The sequence below is a fragment of the Lissotriton helveticus genome, chromosome 3_1, assembly GCF_964261635.1.
Source record: "Lissotriton helveticus chromosome 3_1, aLisHel1.1, whole genome shotgun sequence".
Lineage (NCBI taxonomy): Eukaryota > Metazoa > Chordata > Amphibia > Caudata > Salamandridae > Lissotriton > Lissotriton helveticus.
In genome coordinates, this window is record NC_136061.1 from 1,757,523,273 (window position 1) to 1,757,532,496 (window position 9,224).

Consider the following 9,224-nt stretch of genomic DNA (forward strand, 5'->3'; position numbering starts at 1 on the left):
CCGCTCCGCTCGCGGATTTCGCGGATTTTCGGTAAATCCGCAATCCGTGAACTCCCGCGAATTTACCGAAAATCCGCGAATACGTGAGCGGCGGATTCGGGGGGCAAAAGTTCAAGCCTTCAAGTTTGAAGTTGTAACTATTTTAGGATGGCGCCGGCAAGCTGCCAGCGCCATCCTAAAATAGTTACTAAGTCAGCTAAGTTAGCTTCAACAGTAAGCACTAATAGATAAAATAAAGCAGGTGGTCGAGCACCTGCTTTATTTTATCTATTAGTGCTTCCTGATCGGTCTCTGACCTTTTATACACACAAGAGGCATTGTCTCGCATGGAATCCCCGCACGTTTGGTCCCGCTCACACACTCGCGGTATGAACCGTCTTCCCGCCATTTACCCACTATGATGGACAGTTGAAGCTCAAATTCAGTGATGCATAAATCAGCCCAAAAATAATCGTGAGCATTGTCGAGGCTGGGCAGGTGTGCTTTCTTCCCAAATCTACCGTCGAAAATCAGCTGTGATGCTGGATAGAGGCCTTTGCATCCTTGACTTTCACGAGCGCAATCCCCTGGCTGTTCCTGTGACCAGGAGCTTCTTTCATCTGCTGCTCTGATCGGTCTCTGACCTTTTATACACACCAGAGGCATGTGTGCTCGCATGGAAGCCCTGCACGTTTGGCCCCGCCCACACACTTGCGGTGTGAACCGTCTTCCCGCCATTTACCCACTATGATGGACAGTTGAAGCTCAAATACAGTGATGCATAAATCAGCCCAAAAACAATCGTGAGCATTGTCGAGGCTGGGCAGGTGTGCTTTCTTCCCAAATCTACCGTCGAAAATCAGCTGTGATGCTGGATAGAGGCCTTTGCATCCTTGACTTTCACGAGCGCAATCCGCAAATCCGCAAATCCGCAAATCCGCGGATTTTGCGGATCAACAATCCGCAAATCCGCAAAATTCGCGGATCGTGGATCCGTGAAATCCGCCCATGCTTAGAAGTCACACTCTATGTACACAAGAGAGGAGAAGTGGATATAAGCCTTAAGATGTTGGCCCATTTCCTGTCCTTTAAGACATCAACGGCTATGCTGTACTCACGTTATCAAGGTCCCCACCTGGCCTGTTTACCTACTTGTCCATCTTCTGTGCCTGCTTATTGCTCAATGGCTAGTTCCCCGAGTTTTTAACTCCGTCTGAACGTCTGTCGTGCAATGGTTGATGGGTACCGGTTGACTAGACCACGTACCTTCTCACAATGGCAGCTGCTAGTGAAACCATTTCCTGGTTCCATTGTCCCATAGGCCTCCTATAGGAAGACTGCTAATTTTTCAGCGGAGTTTAAGTAAAACAGATATAAAATTTGCAAAGAGGGATCAAGATACTGGATGCTGTCGAATAAATGTATGGCCCCTGAGTAGTAAAGGGCGCACACTTGTGGAAAGCTGACCTCATTCTCACCCTTTACTAAATGGACATTAATGGGGTATTGAACTGCGCTGTGTCATAATCCCTGATTTATGGGCATAGTTCAAAGAATACAAATAAAGAATTAAAAACAAAAATATTAATGAATGATGAATAACAATGGAAAAAAATGACAGAGGTGATGAAGAAGTTGACCAAAAAAGCTGAAAAATAACCAAGCTTGTGGTAGTAAAGGACTCGGTTGAAAATTGTCCCCAGGAAACATTGTCATTTAAGCCAATCACAACGGTGTTTCATTTGAAAACCCAAAGATGTTCTCTTTCCAGAAGTCTTCTCTCCCAATTTGCAGACTCTGGTATATGCTCGAGAATAGCCATGTGTAATCAGTCACTGTGTCGCTTCTCAACGAACTGCGTCGACATCTTTGTGTGATGTGGTGCAAAGGCCAGGGCAGCTGACTTCGGAGCACAGGGCTCACGGTTCGATCCCCGGCTCTGACGGCAACTCAGCTCAGCAGCTTGTGACTCTGGGCAATAACTCACTTAATTTCCACAACGGCCCCCAGCGCCTTGAGACCCGCAAGGGTGAGTAGTTTGCGCTTTACAAATACGGATTTTTTCGTGTTCCTCCCACATCTCAGATTGCTCCAGTGTTCCACTATTCTTATCTTGGAAAATTCAGCTAGTAAAATCACTTTTTGAGTGTGCAGCAAGCGCAGCTCAGCCTGTGCCCAGGGCCCCTGCCCGAACCTCTCTGAGTCATGAAATGGGTATGTAATGCTCTCTCCTACCAGGCTGCATCCTCCTCTACCGTCCTCCACACCCACTCCCTCCTTGCTTGTCCCATAATCTCATATACCACTCGGTGTGAGCAGGAGATAAGCAAGACCATTCATTTCCACTGAAAAGGGAGTACCATATAGAAAAACTTGGCCCAGAGAAGTTTTTTCATTCCCTCGTTATTAACTCCTAATGGGTATTTAGGTGTGGAGACACCTTCCGATATTATAAAGTCTACCCCCAATCAGTAGTTCCTAAATGTATCCATAGCTGCCAAGGTTTCAGATTGCTATGTGTGACATTTTCATAATTTCAGAGTAATTATGAGTGACATTTCAATGACTATGAGTGACACTTTCTTGCGAGCAAAATCAAGCAATGAAGACTAGGGAAACAAATAAACATCAGAAATGACAGCCATTTGAGCAATGAGAAACTCCAAGAAGACCTTTAAAACTTTTCCAAAGCCACTGTTCACCACTGAGTCAACTAGTACTGTGTAACAAGTTTATCCCTGGCATTTTGGAAGAATAACATGCCTCTTGAGTAAACTAACTGAAGTGCAGTGACCTAATACATAGCTGTCAAAGTTTTAGACTGCTTATGTGTGTCATAGCCATATATTCAGTCTTCTTACATGTGACATATAAATGTCTTATGAGTGGCACTTTTAGTGATGCATGTTAGAAAACAAAGAACTGAATAGAAATCAACAGTTATGCCCATGTAGTAAGATAGTTTTCACACATTATCCCATGTTGTGGTACGAAAACTGCCTCAAAAGCGCCCAATGCTTCTAAAGTGCCTACACAAGATCACTGACCTACTTTTTGGTAAGAGGGTCACCGGGCAGGTATATTTGGAATAGTAATAACCAATAAAATACATGTTTTGCGACCATGACTATAGTTTAATAAAGTTGAATGTTATGTCTAGTACACATTATAGTTAAAACAAATGGTTTGTTAAGCCGAAACAGTTAAACAATGACAATGCATGTTAATCTCAGAGTCACCACCAAAAATAACTTGAATCCCGGTGCCACTGTCATGAAAGCAACATCTGATCTATCCCCACTGCTAAACTGAACCATGTTAAGTATTTTAAAATGGTAATAATTAACATGGAAAACGAAATCTGAGAGTATCCTTTAAGAATACGTGCATTCGCCAGTTGCAAGAGAAAACTATCCAACAGTGGCCCTGTGCTTAAGGTCAATGATAGAGAATTGGTAGTGGTATTAGTAGAACAGTGTAAAATGAACGTTTAGGCCAGCATAGCGAAATTATGTTACATCAGCCCGCCGGCCTGAGAAAAGTGTTGTGCGTGAATGTTGTGTGTGCGTGTCACTGACTGGGCGTGCTATGTGCAAGTCTGTATGTGCCTGCAAGTATAGATGTGACTCCTGTGTGCGTGGAACTTTGTAGAATGTTGGAAGGCATGTTGAGCACAGATTTGCAACTATATTACCAATAACTTCTTATTCCGTGCCCCTCACTAACTCCAGAGCTAGGCACACTCTTACTTGAAATGAATTTAACTTCAGACAGCTCTAGAGCAGCTGCATTTAGTGAGTTTAGGTGACGTCAGCTGCCTGCTCCCCTCTCTCTGGGTTGACCAGCCCGGGCCGACGGGTCGCATCAACCTGGCTTGGTCCTGGCCAGCGCAAATTCACAGTCAGGCCTGTCCCTGTGCTCCGCCCTGCAAACGAACCACTCCTGACCCCACAGTCAGTCTGGGTGTTCTGAGTGACTCCTCCGCCTCCAGGTGAGCCCGGCTGGTTCGGTCGCTGTCGGACACTCTTCGGCCGCACCCGCGGCCGCGCTCGCAGTCCTCCTGGTGGTGGCGTCTGGCCAGAGCTGTCTTTCGCCAGCTCAGCTGGCTCCAGGAGGTCAAGGTGCTGCAGCCTGCAGTGTTTAGTGTTTAGCAGGGCGCAGGAGGCCGCGGCCCGCCACAAGTGATTCATGCGGGCTGCGGCAGGCGGCCATGCAGCATGAGAGAGACTGTGAGCAGCCTGCACTCTCTCAGATTCCCCCGCTTTTGCTTACTTCCTGTTTCTCCGGACGTGACAGCACTTTACCGCCGCATACCGGATTTAATCTCGGCCCCCTGGTGCCTGGTCGGTGATTGACAGCTCTGAGCTGCAGTAATCGAGGGCAGCCCAGCCCCCCTGCAGTGATGCTGAGTCCAGAACCGCGCGCCGCGCTGGCGCCCGGCACCATTTGCCGCATTCTTGTTTCCAGGGCAACACTCCTGGCAGAGTGCAGGACAGATACATTGTAGCTCTCTCAGCCACAGATCTGAGAGCAATCTGGAACTTAACTGTTTAGGAACTCGAAGCAGGCGCACCTCTCTCGGAGCAGCAGAGAGAGCCTGGGCACAGCCTGGCGCCGCTGGTGGCGCGCCTGGCAGCAGGTGGCAATTATGCGTGACAATGCATTTCAGTGCGGTGATGCGGATCACCGCACTGAAATGCGTGAGCGTCACACCTGTTGCGTGACGCTTGGCAGGACTGATGTATCTAATGGGAAATCAAGGTGTTATGTTTTTTCGATATTCAGTGAACCTGTGTTTGTATTTTCTACGTGCACTCAATCTGTAAATCGCTTTTCAAGATATTTAACATTTATTTTCTCAAATGTAAGAGACCGTTTTTACCATATTTGCCATTTACTAATGTATACGTGGGCAAGTTACATGACACATTATATGGGAGTATTATTTTCATCCATTTGGGCTAGAGACATATTTTGCATAATGTCAAGTTTTCAACTTGCGTGGCAAATATTGTGGCAAATGTGGTAGATCCACAATTATACAATAAAAGCTGCACCAATAGAATACCATGAACCTACCGGTCCTCGCCATTGCCCATTGTTTTATCAATAATTTATCTCATGAAAACTGAACAAAACCTAAACATTTGAAATCCAAGTAGTGCCCTCTGTTACCTTCAATTTGAGGAAAGCAGCTTTCTCAAATGAAGTACTCCAAAATAAACATGGAAGAAGAAATACATAACAGGTAATGTGGGTATACAACCTTTACCACGCATTTTTTACCACGCAATACCATTACAACGCTGGCATTACAACGCAAACCATTACAACGCATTGCGCTGGGGGCGCTCTAGGATAGGGAATAAGTTTAATTTTCTATCCAACACCTTCCCTAGTGTCCACGGGGACTGGAGTTGGAATAGAAAAGTATACTTACCACTATCCAGCACCTCTAAGCGCTATGCGTTGTAAAGGTATGCGTGGTAAAAACCGCGTTGTAAAGGTATGAGTGGTAAAAGTATGCGTTGTAACGTCATACATCCGGTAATGTGCAATATGGCACTACATAGTCAGCTCATGATTTTGGTCACATTGACAATCCACTCAGCTTTCTTTTCGGACGTGTAGTTGGTAATGTCACCGGAACCCCTAGATAAAATAGTGGACCATATTTACTGCACATTTTTAGACCTCATAGTTTTGTGACAGTCAAATCGTTTTGAAAAAAATTAACCGCAGCAAAAAAGGGTCCCCTTCTGGAGCACATGCTGCACTCTTGCGGAAACGTTTCAAACATTCACCCCAATCAAGAGATCTGGGTTAAATCCATTGTTCTTTTGCTCACCATGCCACTCCAGTATGGACACAGCCATATGCAAATCAGTCTTGACCCTGCTCCCCATGAGTACAGTCCAGCACGAACTGCCCGGCCCGGTCCTCCCTGGACCAGAAACAAGCATCCTGGGACCGGTTTCAGGGTATCACCCCTCATCATTCAGGCTAGCTTGAATCCAGTATCTATATAAACAGAGATTGGTAGGGAGGAATTAATATCATATTTTTTATTTCTGAGTAGAGCACATTCAATTACCCTCTCACAGGTTTTTTTTCAAACACATATGGTAACATTAATAGAGATACTCATATACAAAGGCACCTAGTCAATCAACAACTTATAATTCTACACAAAATACCTATGAAACAAAAATATACAAAATTATACAAACAACTAATGTTTCCAATAACCATAACAATTATTACTTGTGTCCATCCTTTGTTCTGTGTGATACACTAAGAGGTAGTCTAAGTTGACACACAAGGCAAAAAGGAATTATTTTCTATCGCTCTTATTATGTCAACAAACAATTATTAAATCACTCTTTATATACTACAGACCCCTCCATGATAGACATCTATTATGGAGGAGTATGTAGTTCTGTTCTCCACAGTCTTGCCCTGATGAGCTTGAATGATTTTTAAACATAGATTGTTTAAAATACCATTTGCCTTCAATTTATTTTTAATATGACTAATGTGTGGGAGTCCATTACAGACGTTTAGCATAGAAATGTTTTGTTTATGTTTTTCAAAACAATGCAGCATCTACAAAAAAATTCTTTTAGATCAAAATAGGACTTCACATATGAGAAATGGCAGTGGGTTGCTTATTTGCAATAATATTAGTAAGCTGCTGCTATATTATAGTTTTCAAAACACACTACTTATCCCTTAGATGGAAACACATTGAGATTTTGGACCAGTCTGCCTGTGCAGTGTCAGTAACCTGGCCAAAGAGGGCATGAAAAAGCTGAAATTGGATCATAAATTCAAAACTGTTCCGAACAGGTGCCCCCAAATTCTGTTTGGCCCAGGGCCCCCAATATCCTTAAGATGTCCCTAAACTTGAATCCAGTAGGACAGCAAGCAAGAGACCCACGTTTGAGCGAACCCATTGACAAGCAGCATAACTTCCCTTCCCCACATCCTGAACTCGTAGGGTTGGCTTCTTGCAGGAAGGAAAGAAAATTATGCAGCTGGTTCAGCAGTGGTTATTTTGTCAAAAATGCCCAAAGTGGACAGGTATCAGCAGCTCAAATATAAGATTTCCTTAAACGCTTTGGGATTTTTTTGGCCACTTTCCGTAAATTTCACAGACCGTCCGTAATTTGGACCTCACGCCCGTTGTCCGTATGGGTCCTTTTTATGGACGCCTTTCTGGTCCGTAATTTTGGGCACTGCAGGGAACAACACTGTTCCCCTGCATGTAGGCTCAATTCCTTGATGGGACTGCCTCACCCTCACTCGGAGCACAGGAGCAGCCCCACCCCGCCCATTGTCATTCTGTCTGCTGGTGAATGCCACATACAGAATGACAATGGGCCCATCTGGAGTGTTACTGCTGCTTGCGGTGGGCCTCCTCCTGCCTCGTCTAGGGCAGTGCATTTTGTTAGATGAAAGGAATGTGCAAACACGCAAATGCTGCTACAGAATTCTGGGGCATATTATCAAGGACCAGTGTTAAAATTATCGCAGTTTTATCGGCAGGAAACTGCCGATAAAACGGCGATAATGGGCTTGATGATACGCCCTTGTTAATTCCCATAGAAGCCCATGTTAACATCACAACATGGGCTTCTATGGGAATTAACAAGGGCGTATTATCAAGCCCATTATCGCCGTTTTATCGGCAGTTTCCTGCCGATAAAACTGAGATAATTTTAACCCCGGTCCTTGATAATATGCCCCCCAGTTCATTCAAAGAAGCTGGTGAAAAAAATTGAAAAGAAGGGGCCCGGGCTAGAGTTCTTTCAGTCTCATCATTTTAGAAAAGTGTAGTTTCAATATTATATTCAACAAAGCCATGGTTGCTGCATTTTTATTTCATGCATCTAACAACCATTGATAAAGCCAATAGTTCTGGCTTGTTGTAGGTGTAACGTTACTTGTTGTTTATCTGGATACAATGACAGAAGAGGCAAAATACCAGTCCGGCGGCACACTATGCCAAAAACATATTTTTAGCTTAGGTTTTTTGAGCCCCGTCCTTAATTACATCGAACACCCCCTTTTGAGAGACACCCCACCCCTTTTTTTTCTCCCGCTTAAAGCCCTGGAAACAACACCATGTCGCAGTCGCCTCACGTCCTAGCACTGTGCATCATGCATGACTTCCAGTTTTTCAGATTGCCTATGTGCAGCGGCATAGGGAGCACTCCCCACACCACCCCTTGCTTTAGGAACTACAGCAAGGGTGAAATTCTTGATGGGCCTCTTCTGTCTGGAACTCTGCGGACAAAGGCTCAGCTCATCATTAATATGAAAAGGTGGGCGAATGAGTACGTGAACGGATGGATGAATGGCTGGATGGATTAGTGAAAGGGTGAATGGATGAATACAAGGGTGAATAGATGGAAAATGAGCAAAAGGATGGATGGGTGAGTGAAATGGTGGATGATCAGTGAGTGAATGGGTGGATGGATGAGTGAAAGGATGGATGAGTAATTGGGTCAATGGATGGATTCATGAGTGGATGAGTAGAAGGATGGGTGGATGGATGGAAGGAAGGATGGCTAAGTGAAAGGGTCAATGGAGAGAGAAAGGGAGGAAGGGTGGTGACTGAAAAGGTGAATGGGTGGCAGGATGAGTGACTGGATGGATGAATAAGTGAAAGGATAGCTGGATGGGTGAAAGGATAAATTGCTGGATGGAAGAGTGGATGGATTAGTGTACGGATGGATAGGGTGAAAAGGTGGATGGATGGATGAGTGAAAGTGTGGATGGAGTGATGGATGAGTGAAATGATGGCTGGAAGGATACACAATGGATAGGTTTGCAAATGGATGAATATGTTTGGATATAAATGGGATTACGTATATACTATTGCACAACCTCCTTTGATGTGTCTGTAAAACCTACCTTTTGTCCTGAAGTTTTGTCCTGAATTTTGACCCCCTGTCCTGAATTTTTGTCCTGAATTTTGACCCCCTGTCCTGAATTTTTACACTCGCCGTCCTGAATTTGCACCCAAGACATTTGGTCACCCTACCTACTTGGCCCACCCATGCATCTGCGTGCCTCTCTCAGATCAACAATAACAATCCTGGAGCCGGGTCTGGTTGCATATGTTTAACTAGTGAAAGACGTAATTCGGAGGACTCCCCTTCTGAAGCATGCACTGCAGCAGTTTAAAGGTAGCAGAAATTGAAGTGAATCTATCCAATTTATAAGAGTTTGCTGCACCC